This window comes from Pseudophryne corroboree, unplaced genomic scaffold (assembly GCF_028390025.1).
Source record: "Pseudophryne corroboree isolate aPseCor3 unplaced genomic scaffold, aPseCor3.hap2 scaffold_553, whole genome shotgun sequence".
NCBI classification, from domain to species: Eukaryota; Metazoa; Chordata; class Amphibia; order Anura; family Myobatrachidae; genus Pseudophryne; species Pseudophryne corroboree.
This window is the reverse complement of record NW_026970153.1, coordinates 248,358-262,233: the sequence shown is the minus strand read 5'-3', so window position 1 is coordinate 262,233 and position 13,876 is coordinate 248,358. Positions and strand designations below refer to the sequence as shown.

General features: G+C 45.1%; 6 non-coding genes across 6 annotated transcripts; 2 read left to right on the top strand and 4 right to left on the bottom strand.

Moving 5' to 3' along the window:
- Positions 1-409: 409 nt before the first annotated feature.
- On the bottom strand, positions 410-572 carry LOC135032816 (U1 spliceosomal RNA). Its single transcript, XR_010228295.1, has one exon. It is a non-coding gene; the product is annotated as a U1 spliceosomal RNA (small nuclear RNA).
- A 152-nt stretch (positions 573-724) lies between these two features.
- LOC135032796 (U1 spliceosomal RNA) lies at positions 725-888 on the bottom strand. The gene has a single exon (XR_010228275.1). It is a non-coding gene; the product is annotated as a U1 spliceosomal RNA (small nuclear RNA).
- A 671-nt stretch (positions 889-1,559) lies between these two features.
- On the bottom strand, positions 1,560-1,722 carry LOC135032780 (U1 spliceosomal RNA). The gene has a single exon (XR_010228259.1). It is a non-coding gene; the product is annotated as a U1 spliceosomal RNA (small nuclear RNA).
- Positions 1,723-1,874: 152 nt separating this feature from the next.
- On the bottom strand, positions 1,875-2,038 carry LOC135032809 (U1 spliceosomal RNA). The gene has a single exon (XR_010228288.1). It is a non-coding gene; the product is annotated as a U1 spliceosomal RNA (small nuclear RNA).
- A 3,115-nt stretch (positions 2,039-5,153) lies between these two features.
- Positions 5,154-5,317, top strand: LOC135032793 (U1 spliceosomal RNA). The gene has a single exon (XR_010228272.1). It is a non-coding gene; the product is annotated as a U1 spliceosomal RNA (small nuclear RNA).
- Positions 5,318-5,469: 152 nt separating this feature from the next.
- Positions 5,470-5,632, top strand: LOC135032786 (U1 spliceosomal RNA). The gene has a single exon (XR_010228265.1). It is a non-coding gene; the product is annotated as a U1 spliceosomal RNA (small nuclear RNA).
- Positions 5,633-13,876: the final 8,244 nt, after the last annotated feature.

The window sequence follows — 13,876 nt, the reverse complement described above, 5'->3', positions numbered from 1 at the left end:
ATTCCAGCACGTCCCATGTTTTGCACATACATTGAATTTGGTGGTGCAGAATTATTTAAAAAAACGACAGGGGCGTGCAAGAGATGCTGTCGGTGGCCCGAAGAATTGCGGTCCACTTTCTGCATTCAGCCACCGCGTGCCAAAGACTGGAGCACCACCAAACATTCCTGAACCTGCCCTGCCATCCTCTGAAGCAAGAGGTGGTAACGAGGTGGAATTCAACCCTCTATATGCTTCAGAGGATGGAGGAGCAGCAAAAGGCCATTCAAGCCTTTGTGCGTTGGAAGGCACAAAGTAAGCAGACGGGAGAAGTCAGGATAGTGCGCAAGGGCATAGAAGGGAGCGGCTCAAGAAAAGAGAAGTGGAAACAGACAGCAAACTAGGCTGGAGAGAGACCTGAGACAAAGAGATCTGAATTATACGAAAGCCGACCAGGGGAAACACAAATTATGCAGTCAAGTTTCCCACATTTGGGGAAATCGCAGGAGCAGCACACCCAGAGTGCAATGGGAGAGCCTTGCCCTGGGAGACGCACCTTCATGATCATAGTATCTCACCTGGCAGGTAAGTAGGATTTGGGATAGAGCTGGGGAGGGTCGCTGCTCGGGCACCCCCCTGTCAAGTGAAGGAGATCCAACTGAGGCAGCACAAGGAAACTCTCGAAAGAAGAACAAGGCTAGAGGAAGATCTGAGACAAATAAATCTGACTTTTACCAGAGCTGACCAGAGGAAAGCACAAACACAGTCCCCCACTACCACAAATAATGCAGTCGAGTTTCCCACATTTGGGGAAATCACAGGGGTCAGCATACCCAGAATGCAATGAATGAACCTCACCCTGGGAGAACAATCTTCATGAAAATGGTATCTCCTATGCAAAATAAGTATGATTTGGGATAGGGCTGGGGAGGGCCGCTGCTCAGGCACATCTCTGTCAAGTAAAGGAGATTCAACTGAGGCAGCACAAGGGAACTCTCATCTGGGGACAACAACTGCAGGTAGAACACATATTTTCAGATGAACATGGTAGGGCAGAAGGCTGCCAAATACTGAAGCACCCCCAAACAACAAACCAAATGCAACAACTAGTGCAAGCATTCCCGGGGGAAGGCATGCAGCAGATGGATTTGCATATGGTGATGTCATCCAAGCAGTGGGTCAAAGTTGGCTTCAACCCTCGTCTGCATATGAAAAGAGAAAAGGGGCGTGCAGGGCATGGCGGCCTTTTGCGGCGCTTGGATGACCCCTAGTTCGCATTAAACACCTCCACCCTCCTTCGGTGTGGGGCTCATGTTGGCTATGCCCCAACCCCTGAAGCATTCAAGCTGATTTCTTGCAGCAGCTGGGCACTGTAACAGCTCCAGAGCTGCTCTGTAAGGCAAGTAAAAAGGCATGGGCCCTGCAACACTACCTGTAGTTTGCATTGTGCATTGGAAGGCACAAAGTAAGCAGACGGGAGAAGTCAGGATAGTGCGCAAGGGCATAGAAGGGAGCGGCTCAAGAAAAGAGAAGTGGAAACAGACAGCAAACTAGGCTGGAGAGAGACCTGAGACAAAGAGATCTGAATTATACGAGAGCCGACCAGGGGAAACACAAATTATGCAGTCAAGTGTCCAACATTTGGGAAAACCGCAGGAGCAGCACACCCAGAGTGCAATGGGTGAGCCTTACCCTGGGAGAAGCACCTTCATGATCATAGTATCTCACCTGGCAGGTAAGTAGGAGTTGGGCTAGAGCTGGGGAGGGTCGCTGCTCGGGCACCCCCCTGTCAAGTGAAGGAGATCCAACAGAGGCAGCACAAGGGAACTCTCGAAAGAAGAACAAGGCTAGAGGAAGATCTGAGACAAAGAAATCTGACTTTTACCAGAGCTGACCAGAGGAAAGCACAAACACAGTCCCTCACTACCACAAATAATGCAGTCCAGTTTCCCACATTTGGGGAAATCACAGGGATCAGCATACACAGAATGCAATGAATGAGCCTCACCCTGGGAGAACAATCTTCATGACCATGGTATCTCCTATGCAAAATAAGTATGATTTGGGATAGGGCTGGGGAGGGCCGCTGCTCAGGCACATCTCTGTCAAGAATTTATAAAGTCTATACATATATATAACCAAATGTCAATATATATATATAGAACCCAGCGCTCCTATCAAAACGTATCTATTTCACCAATTTGTTGCTTATTTCATCTTTATACATCTATTAATTTTCACCATATATTATAAAATGCTGCTCCCATAGGTAGTACTGTTCTACCAATAATAAACCAAATTTTAAAGATAATCACACTTGTTATCAAGGGAGCGCAAAAAATAAAATATACAAGCTCTTTATTTTTAAAAAATATATATAGACAGAAGAAACCTACATTCAATAAAATACAATGGAGTCAACATATATAGGCACCACTATCCATATCTAAATGTAATCAGTATCTATTTCATATTGCCCTTGATGACAACGGAATGTCTATTAAAGTGTCCAAAAAATCCTCCTGGATACAGCTGTTGTAATTTAATCGTTACTTTCCAATTGTAATTGATACATTAAATTCCTTCTTGTGGATGAACAGCAACAGTTGTAACCAACGCCTCTTATTTACTGCAGTTAAAGTTCATATGTAATTCACGTGAGTAATGAAAGAAAACAGGGGGAGAGCGCTGTGATGGTTGGTGAAACACAGCGGTATGCTACGACCCCCGTTAACCGTGGCTGGATCTTATTGGCACTTGCGGTCGGGATATTCCTCCCTGCCGTGGGGTAGAGACCTCCTTTTGCTCGCTCTCAAATTGCTTTTTCCCCTTCACCGCTGTCTTTGCATCAGACGTCCGCCGTGATGTACCTCGTTCATGAACGGGCTTATATCTCAGCAATCAGAGTGTCCGGTAGTCACCTTCCTTACGCGTTTCTCCGCTGTTATCCAAGAGCGGTTTCGTCAGAGGATACATCAGCAGCCTAGCAGGCTCTTTTTAAAATGCACCGGACCAATAGCATTACTAATTAGTTGATTGGATACATACATATACTAATTGGATGCATACATGTAATGACTCATATATGGAACAACTTTCTAATAGCAATTGCACATATAAAGGCATTTCATAATATAAAAATAAGCAACATGGTGATTAAAAATAATAATAAAATAAGCAACAAGGTGGTTTAAAAAATAACAGAAAATATATAATCTATATACAGATTAACCTCTAATCTTTCAATCAATACCTCATATCTATAATCACATATACATAATTCAGAGACTCAGCACTAAGGATCCCCATTTACTTATATAAAACCTTTTAGGGTAACATAAATCCAGGCCACTACTAAAGCTGCTCTTGTGGCGCAGGGGAAACATCACCTGCACTCTATGCAGCGAGTCCCATGTTAGAATCCAACCGGCTCAGCTTAACATCCATATTATTTATTTACTTTTAATGGGATCATTCTATCAATTCATTTTTACCTTTAATTTTTGTTAATATTATTTCTATATTTCATTATTTTAACCCCTGGAATAATTACATTGCTGCTTAAACAACAAAAAGAATTGAATAAAAAATAAATATTAAACAGACAATTTAAGGATTCGAAGATTTAAAGATTTAAAGATTTTAAAATTTAAAACAGGGAGGGGGGGGGGAAGGGAGGGGGGCCTTTTGGGAGAAGGAGGGGAAAAAAATAAAAATAAAAATATATATATATAGAACCAAGAGAAAGTGTAAAAAGAGGATGGAGGAAGAAATCTGATGTTCATCATTACTAGTGGATTTTACTAAAGAACTTTAAAGGAACACACACAACAGGATTATACAGTTTCATCCTAAGAGGAAAGCTGTTCCCAAAATAGCTACTTCTAATAATTTTGTTTATTTATTAAACATACAATAAATGGATATTCAATAAATAATATATTAGGTAAATCAATAGATAAAATCTTCAGAGACTGCCAATGTTGTTAAGTTCGATGCTCTCATTCAGACCATCAGGTGTAAGGGTACCCAAAGAAAAAATCCAAAATGCCTCCCTTGTCAAGTAAAGGAGATTCAACTGAGGCAGCACAAGGGAACTCTCATCTGGGGACAACAACTGCAGGGAGAACACATATTTTCAGATGAACATGGGAGGGCAGAATGCTGCCTAATACTGAAGCACCCCCAAAACAACAAACCAAATGCATCAACTAGTGCAAGCATTCCTCGGGGAAGGTCTGCAGAAGATGGATTTGCATACGGTGATGTCAGCCAAGCAGTGGGCCAAAGTTGGCTGGAACCCTCATCTGCATATGAAAAGAGAAAAGGGGTATGCAGGGCATGGCGGCCTTTTGCGGCGCTTGGATGATCATGAAGGTGCTTCTCCCAGGGCAAGGCTCATCCATTGCACTCTGGGTGTGCTGCTCCTGCGATTTCCCCAAATGTGGGAAAGTTGACTGCATAATTTGTGTTTCCCCTGGTCGGCTCTCGTAGAATTCAGATCTCTTTGTCTCAGGTCTCTCTCCAGCCTAGTTTGCTGTCTGTTTCCACTTCTCTTTTCTTGAGCTGCTCCCTTCTATGCCCTTGCGCACTATCCTGACTTCTCCCGTCTGCGTACTTTGTGCCTTCCAACGCACAATGCGAACTACAGGTAGTGCTGCAGGGCCCACACCCTTTTAGTTGCCTTACAGAGCAGCTCTGGAGCTGTTACAGTGCCCAGCTGCTGCAAGAAATCAGCTTGAATGCTTCAGGGGCTGGGGCATGGCCAACATGAGCCCCACACCGAAGGAGGGTGGGGGTGTTTAATGCGAACTAGGGGTCATCCAAGCGCCGCAAAAGGCCGCCATGCCCAGCATACCCCTTTTCTCTTTTCATATGCAGATGAGGGTTCCAGCCAACTTTGGCCCACTGCTTGGCTGACATCACCATATGCAAATCCATCTGCTGCAGGCCTTCCCCCAGGAATGCTTGTACTAGTTGTTGCATTTGGTTTGTTGTTTGGGGGTGCTTCAGTATTAGGCAGCCTTCTGCCCTCCCATGTTCATCTGAAAATATGTGTTCTACCTGCAGTTATTGTCCCCAGATGAGAGTTCCCTTGTGCTGCCTCAGTTGAATCTCCTTTACTTGACAGAGATGTGCCTGAGCAGCGGCCCTCCCCAGCCCTATCCCAAATCATACTTATTTTGCATAGGAGATACCATGGTCATGAAGATTGTTCTCCCAGGGTGAGGTTCATACATTGCATTCTGGGTATGCTGACCCCTGTGATTTCCCCAAATGTGGGAAACTCGACTGCATTATTTGTGGTAGTGGGGGACTGTGTTTGTGCTTTCCTCTGGTCAGCTCTGGTAAAAGCCAGATTTCTTTGTCTCAGATCTTCCTCTAGCTTTGTTCTTCTTTCGAGAGTTCTCTTGTGCTGCCTCAGTTGGATCTCCTTCACTTGACAGGGGGGTGCCCGAGCAGCGACCCTCCTCAGCTCTTGCCCAACTCCTGCTTACCTGCCACGTGAGATACTATGATCATGAAGGTGCTTCTCCCAGGGCAAGGCTCACCCATTGCACTCTGGGTGTGCTGCTCCTGTGATTTCTCCAAATGTGGGAAACTTGACTGCATAATTTGTGTTTCCCCTGGTCGGCTCTCGTATAATTCAGATCTCTTTGTCTCAGGTCTCTCTCCAGCCTAGTTTGCTGTCTGTTTCCACTTCTCTTTTCTTGAGCCGCTCCCTTCTATGCCCTTGCGCACTATCCTGACTTCTCCCGTCTGCTTACTTTGTGCCTTCCAACGCACAATGCGAACTACAGGTAGAGCTGCAGGGCCCACACCCTTTTACTTGCCTAAGGGCTGTAACACACTACCCGGTTTTGGCCGGACGGCAATAAGCCGGACAAAAGCTGTCCGGTTTTTTGCCGGCCGGCTGAGCCTTTCACATGCAACAGCTTTTAGCCGGTTTTAATGCTGTGGTTCTAAATTGGGATGAAGTAGGCATGTGCAGCAGCAGCAGCAGCAGCATTTCACAGTGTGTGTGTGACTGAGCAGCATTATCACATGGATCGCAAACGTATTATTGCGTTGTGGTTGTTATATCGTCGCCGACGAGCACAGAGGCATAAGCCTCTTTATTGGGTTTGTCAAAGTCAGAAAAATATCACGATGCACACTGCCATATTTGCACCTCATATGTGTCCCTGCTGCGCATGCGTGCGCTCTCCCGTGCGTGCGCATACTCGCTGTTGCGGGCACCCGCAGGCGCACGGTATGCGCATTTACGGTAGAGTTTGTGTGCGTCTAGCGGGCGACTCGTTCATAACATATTTTAACTATATAATGTATTTTGTAGATAATGGTCCCTTTGATAGAATCTGAAAGTTTGGTTAATTTAGCATGTTCATGGACAGAGAGATCCCTCTTTGTTTGATACGAAGGGTCAGACAGGAGTAATACAGTGGTGTTTAGTATCCATCGGAAGAGTATTTAATTAGCAATATTCCGGTGTTGGTTTGAAACAGATTAATCGCTTGTGCGAATAGTTATGGACATAAGAAGTTTATGTCCATTTACTATTATTTGCACTTACTTATCCATGCGGCGGGAAACCTAGTTTCCCACCCACCTGAGCAGTTGGAAATTGTCACAGCCCACCTGTATGAATCAACCTATGACCTTTTGTTATAATGCGAAGAGGAATTCCTGTGTCCAATGAACAATGAGATTGTAGGGACCATTGAATTGTATTGTGTGTGAGGCATAAATAGACAAGCCGACCACATCCAGCTCTCACTCTTCAACGGTTCTCATTGCTGATAATCGGGAGCTGGATGTCCAGAGGCGCATGCGATCGTTCCCTTTGTGCGTAAGTTTTCTCCGCAATCATATTGTCTTTCTCGTTATTATGGGCCATATCTCTCTCTCTCTCTCTCTTCTCCTTTTTCTCTCATTTTCCCTTAAAACGTAATTGTATTGTATTGTATTTTACTGTGTAGTTATCTGGTTAGTTAGTCTATGTTATATTGTAGTGTATGACTTGTATTGTATTATTCTTTTTTCAAGTATAACATTCATATAAGGCGTTAGACCCTAAGCACGGTATCTGTGTATTTCTTATAGTGTTAAGTATTCTCAGAGCGCTTTTTAGTTAATAAGGTTACACTGTGTTGCATCCACACTCTATCTCTACACCAAGGTTTACTGCATAATACACTGTTTTATGGTATAGTTATAAGGGTTTAACATTGTGAGCGTTTGCGCCGCTGGTGATCTCCTCGTGGTCCTGAGCGTTCGCATCGCTATAGCGAATCATTACGTTAGTCGGCAGCCAATAGCGTGCCTGCCTGTGATCTCTTGGCCGTAAGCGAACGTGACGCTTGAGCGTCTCGACTACGGCTAAGCGATTGTTACGCAACGTGCGTACCCTTACGGTACTCCATACGTCAATAGCGTACAGTGTTCTTAGACCTCTTAAAGGGTTTTAAATAAGATAAATATTTAGCTTTATCAATTGGCGGCTCGTCCGTCCTTCACATATCTCTGCTAGGTAATTTCAGCAGACATTATCCATCAGCAAAGGGCGGGAGATCATATTCCCCGTAGTGCTGTCTGGCTAAGCGTCTGCTTCGCTTAGTAAAGGGTGCTGAAGGAATCCGGAACCGGAGGTAAGAACAAAAGCTAGTGTCTTTTAAAACTGTTTATTTCTGTCTTGCGTACGCACGCACATATCTGCATTTCTTTTTCATTCGTGTATTTTCATATCACTCTCCTGTTTGCCATTTTATAATTGATAAAACGTGCTAAGAGAGATTTGTCGCTATTTCATAGTTAAAGTGTAAAAGTAATATATTAAGGGATAAAGTGTAAAAGCACACACGCAACTCTACCTAAAGGTACAAGGAGAGATTGGTGTGGTGCGTGGTAGACGATCGAGGATCATCTACATTGATAAACGTGTTAGTTGTGTTACGGTGGAGATTTGCTTTGCGTACACGTGTCTCTAACAAAGGGTGAGACTCGCGTACGCAACTCAAAGGCCGACGCACGCAGCGTATATTACGCAAACGGAGCATCCGGGCACGCTCACGTAACTCAAATCACACGGTAGTGTTATTTTAACAGGCGAAAAGGTGGGAACGCGATAAATGGCGCAAGTTTATTTTAGTGTCCGAAATTTAGACTAACAGATCCTTCTCCAAATTCACAACACATCTGGTTTAAAGAAAATTTCTGCGCAGAAATAGAAATAGAAACAAAAGTATATATGTGGTGAGTGAGTGTTTTTGTATATATAAGTTTATACAATTTTCAAGGTTGAACCACAAGAAGTCGAGTTCTCGCAGAGGTACATGCATGTAAGTGTCGTACATGGTGGCGAGGGAGGCATCCCTTGTTAAATATAAAATTTGAGCAGTAGAGTATAGCAGACCAGGAGGTCATACTGTAGCACAGACCAGGAGGTCCAGAACAGACCAGGAGGTCCAGGTACAGCAGACAAAGAAGTCCGCTATAAATAAGAGAAAAGGGCACAACCCAGGGGGTTGGTGCAAAACCCATATAGGCCAATAAAGCTCTGGCTGAAGGAATTCGCAGCCGAAATTTTCGATTCCACTGGTCGCTCAGTACATAAGATTAGTTGCTTATGTGCTGAACGATTGTACCGCACGTAATTGTGTGCATTAGTTAATCTGACCAGTACCATTTGTGTACGCAACCGGTTATAAAACTATTTGTACATTCTGACGTGATTTGTGTAATTTTTTATTTTCTGAAGGGAAGTTCGCTGGTCACTCAGGAATTGTCCAACAACCAACAGTTACTGGAAAGGGTCAATGCTCTGCGGAACACACTCACATGTTCCAGTAAACGAAGGTTCATAGGGGCCCTGGGTCGAGTACGCCAGCACTAGGGCAGTGTGTAGGTCGTATTGGTCGGCGTGGGCGAGTGAGTGGGGTACTCGGTAAACCGCCACCGTCAGCCTATCGTGAACATTTTGGTTATTGTAAGGGTTCGCTGAAGACCCTGATTGAAGGTCAGAGGTGGTGAAAGCAACGCCTGCAAGTTATGGGGGCCAATTGTTCAGGAAGGGGGCGATCAACCTCGGTTCGGGTTGATTCAGTAAACCGACCAGTCGGGTCGGCAAGGTACGTAATGTGTGAAAAATATGGTTCACACACAGAGGTTTTATGTGATGAATGGGAGAGAATGACTGTGCATGACGGGGAGAAATTCCCAAGAGTAGGTAGCTTTAGCCCAGAAGTGTTACAAAATTTAAGGAGGAGGATATGTCTCATTAAATCAACAAAGAGACGAATCCAACATTATGATTATTTGCAGTTATGGCAACAGGAGGGTGAAATACAGAGAGGATTGGCTCTGGCGGCGGGATCTAATCCTGTCAAGAAATTGATAGCCACGGCCCCGCCGCCACCATACATATCGGGAGAGAAATTGGTTGCGGAGAATGACGCATTAGGGTGTAACAAACAAACACTTAGCAACTGCGTAAATGTTAATAAGTTAACCAATGCAAGTACTAACCCGTGCAAGTTGTACCCTGTTTTGAACTTTCCCCAGGAGTGTGATCAAGAGGACGAATCGGCAACAATATCAGCGCTCTCTCTAGCAGCCACCATATCAGAAACAACAGTAGGCACGGCCCAACCCTTAAGATTAGTAACAAAGGCCCCTAGCGGAGGGACAGGTGAGGTCGTATCTACGGGTAAGTACGGCACCATACACTATGCTGAAACCATTTCACCACAGGCTGTAGAATCTACACAGAATGATGTTAGTAGACTTAATCCTGTTAGGGTAATAGCAGTGCCAAATGGGAAAACTGACACAACAGGAATCACTCCTGTTAGGAACATTGCCATGTACAGCCCATTTTCCCGAATGGAATTAAGAACCATAGTGTCCGAATTCCCTGACCCTAGGAAAGATTTAGTTGCCTGCCAGAAATACATCAGAGACCTAGGGAACACTTTAGAGCCCAATAACAAAGACTGGCAGATATTGCTGAGGGCATGTTTACCCTCCAATGTCGACGCAGCTCAATTTTTAGCTGACTGTGGATTGGATCAGGATGTACCTCTTACAGATGTGTACAACAAAGATAATGTAAAAAGAATAAATTTACAATTAAAGGAGTATTTTTCAGCAGTAGTTAAATGGAACAAGATTTTCTCCATTAAACAGAAAGAGTCAGAAACTGCTGCAGACTATTTTCACAGGGCATTACTAGATATGGCAAAATACACAGGTATAGAGGACATTAAAACAAACATAAACCATCGAGAAGTAGCAGTATCTGTACTGATGGATGGTTTAAAAGAGACATTAAAGACAAGGGTACAGACCACGCAACCATGTTGGCGAGGTCTGTCGGTGGCTACTTTGAGAGAGGCAGCTGTGGATCACGATCGGAATATCACCAGACACAGGGAATCACAAGGTGATAAGTTAATGGCCGTAAGTATACAGGCCCTGACCACAAGGCAGCCTTTGTATAAATCACCAAACCCTGTGGGTAAGTCAAATGTGGTAACTTGTTTTTCTTGTCATAGACAGGGACACATGGCACGAGACTGTAGAGCAGGCATTCCCAACCACGGTCCTCAAGGCACACTAACAGTGCATGTTTTAGTGATATCCAGGCCTCAGCACAGGTGACTTAATTAGTAGCTCAGTTATTTTGATTTAACCATCTGTGCTGCAGCCTGGATATCACTAAAACCTGCACTGTTGGTGTGCCTTGAGGAGAGTGGTTGGGAATGCCTGCTGTAGAGTGAAACATTCACAAAACTCATATCAACCCCCTAGACAACGACACGACACACGACATTGGGAGCAGAGTCCGCAGAAACGGAGTTATGAGCCACATGCAGGGGAAACAAAAAGATACCCCCCGAACAGAGACTGGCAAGCCTCTGGTAGTTCCCATTTAACCCCTTCACAAGTAGTTGCTGCCAGCGGGATTCAGGGAGGTCACCATACCCAATAGGGGTGTGGCCATACCTGTAATCTGCAGCCAGTAAAATTGATTGCAAGTCTTGGGAGTGAACCCGAAATTGCAATTAATGTAGCTGGTAAAACATTAAACTTCCTTGTAGATACGGGGGCGGCCAAATCAGTGATAAATTCGACAGTGGGCATGAGAACCACTGGTAAGACAATTCCAGCCATGGGAGTAACGGGAGTAGTCCAGCACTACCCTGTTAGCAAACCAGCCGAGATCACAGTAGGGCCTTTACATACCAAGCATTCCTTTTTGCTGGCTGCATCGGCACCGACTAATCTCCTGGGAAGAGACTTATTGTGTAAAATGGGGTGCGTCATTTATTGTACTCCTGAAGGTGTATTCTTGGACATACCTGAGAATCACGCTCAGGAAGTGCGAGACATGTTAGACTCCCCATCAAAATTAATGTCACATACCATTATGACAAATAGGACTCCATCCCAAGTAGAAGAAATGACATCCCAGATACCAGAGTCACTGTGGACTAAAGACGGACAAGACACTGGATTGATGGCAAACGTAGCTCCAGTAGTTGTGCAAGTAAAAGATGGTAGGATAGCTCCAAAAATCCCACAGTACCCTCTGAAGCCAGAGGTGGAGTTAGGAGTTTACCCAGTAATAGAGCGCTTGCTACAACAGGGCATCCTGGTAAGAACGTCCAGCACTGCCAACAGTCCCATCTTCCCTGTTAAAAAGAGTGGGGGGAGGGGTTACAGGCTAGTGCAGGATCTAAGGGGGATTAACAAAATAGTTGAGAGTCAGTTCCCCGTAGTGCCAAATCCAGCTGTCATCCTTATGCAAATCCCTCCCACTGCGAAATTTTTCATTGTTATTGACCTCTGCTCCGCTTTCTTTTCGGTACCTCTGCACCCTGACAGCCAGTATTTGTTTGCATTTACATACAGAGGAGTCCAATACACATGGACCCGATTACCACAAGGTTTCATAGACAGTCCAAGTATATTTTCCCAGGCTTTGCATGATTGTTTACAGTCTTTCCAACCAGAGAGTGGATCAGTATTAATACAGTACGTGGATGATCTACTACTGTGTTCTGATTCATTGGAAGCATCCCTGAAGGATACGAAACAGCTCCTGTTTCATCTTTCAGACACTGGACACAAGGTTTCCAAAGACAAGTTGCAATTATGCCAAACTAAGGTAAAGTATTTGGGACACTGTCTAACACAAGGACTGAGACACCTGACCGCTGATAGAATTCAAGCAATTAGAGACATGACTCTGCCACAAACCCAGCAACAGATCAGAACGTTTTTAGGAATGTGTGGGTATTGCCGTAACTGGATCCCAGGATTTTCCATTCTAGCATTACCTTTGCAGGAGATGGTTTCCTCAAACAAGCCTGATCGGATTTCGCATACAGACGAGTCTGAGATGGCATTTGAGAGACTTAAACAGTGCCTAACGCAGGCACCAGCATTAGGTATGCCAGACTATGGGAAACCCTTTGAGCTGTACGGAACAGAAAGCGCTGGTTGCGCAGCAGGCGTCCTAACCCAAAAGCACGGTGATGCCAGCAGACCAGTAGCATACTACAGCGCTCAGCTAGACACGGTAGCGCGATCCCTCCCCACATGCTTGCGAAGCGTTGCTGCGATAGCATTGCTAGTAACGAAAAGCGAAGATGTAGTGCTATGTCACAACCTCACAATTCATACACCACATGCAGTGTCAGCCTTGCTAAATTCTGCCCAAACCAGGCACGTCTCATCAGCGCGGTTTACAAGATGGGAATTGGCACTAATGGCCCCCGTAAACATCACCATAAGGAGATGCAGTGCATTAAATCCTGCAACATATCTCCCAGGTGTGCCTGGACAGGCACAAAGGGTGGAGGATGAGAGTGGTGGGGAAGGAGAATTTAATACAAAGGAGGACACACATGATTGTATGGAATATTTGACCCAAAATTTTACCGCAAGGCCTGACATCAGTGACAACCCACTGGAAGATGTAGATCTAACTTTCTACACGGACGGTAGTTGTCACAGACAGTCAGACTCGGGAGACTTGTGTACTGGATACGCAGTCGTAGATGACCAAGGCACCATAGAAGCGGAACCGCTAGGCCCACCTCACTCAGCCCAGGTTGCTGAACTGGTCGCCCTAACCAGAGCATGTGAATTGGCTAAGGGCAAATCAGCCAATATCTACACCGACTCTAGATACGCATTCGGGGTAGTCCATGATTTCGGAGCCCTATGGCGCCTCAGAAACTTCATGACGGCAGCTGGTACACCGGTAGCGCATGCAGCTCACATCAAAAGGCTTCTAACAGCGATACAGGAACCCGACAGAGTGGCTGTTATCAAGTGTAAAGCACACACATATAGCCAAGACCCAGTATCACTTGGTAACAGCCGAGCAGACGAAGCTGCTAAATTAGCAGCTGGTACCCCCAGACAGACAGACACCACACAACTGATGGTATTTAATACCATCAACACACAGAAGTTGTGTGAGATGCAAAATTTGTGTTCCACACAGGAAAAGGCAGTCTGGAAGGCAAAGGGATATGGCCAGGAGTCCTCAGGACTCTGGACAGATGGACAAGGTAAACCGGTGGCCCCCAGAGCATATCTTCCATGTTTAGCTGAGGCAGCTCACGGGCTGACTCATCTGGGCAAGGAAGGAATGTGCAAGTTGGTAAGAGCATATTGGTGCGCCCCAGGATTTTCATCTCATGCAAGTAAGAGAGCAATGTCATGCCTTACCTGTCTGAGAAAGAATATCGGAAAGGCAATACCAACAGAACCATCTCATATCCCACCTACAGGCGGTCCTTTTCAGGTAATACAGATTGACTTTATTCAATTACCCCCTTGTCGAAATTCGAAATATGTACTTGTTTGTATAGATGTATTCTCA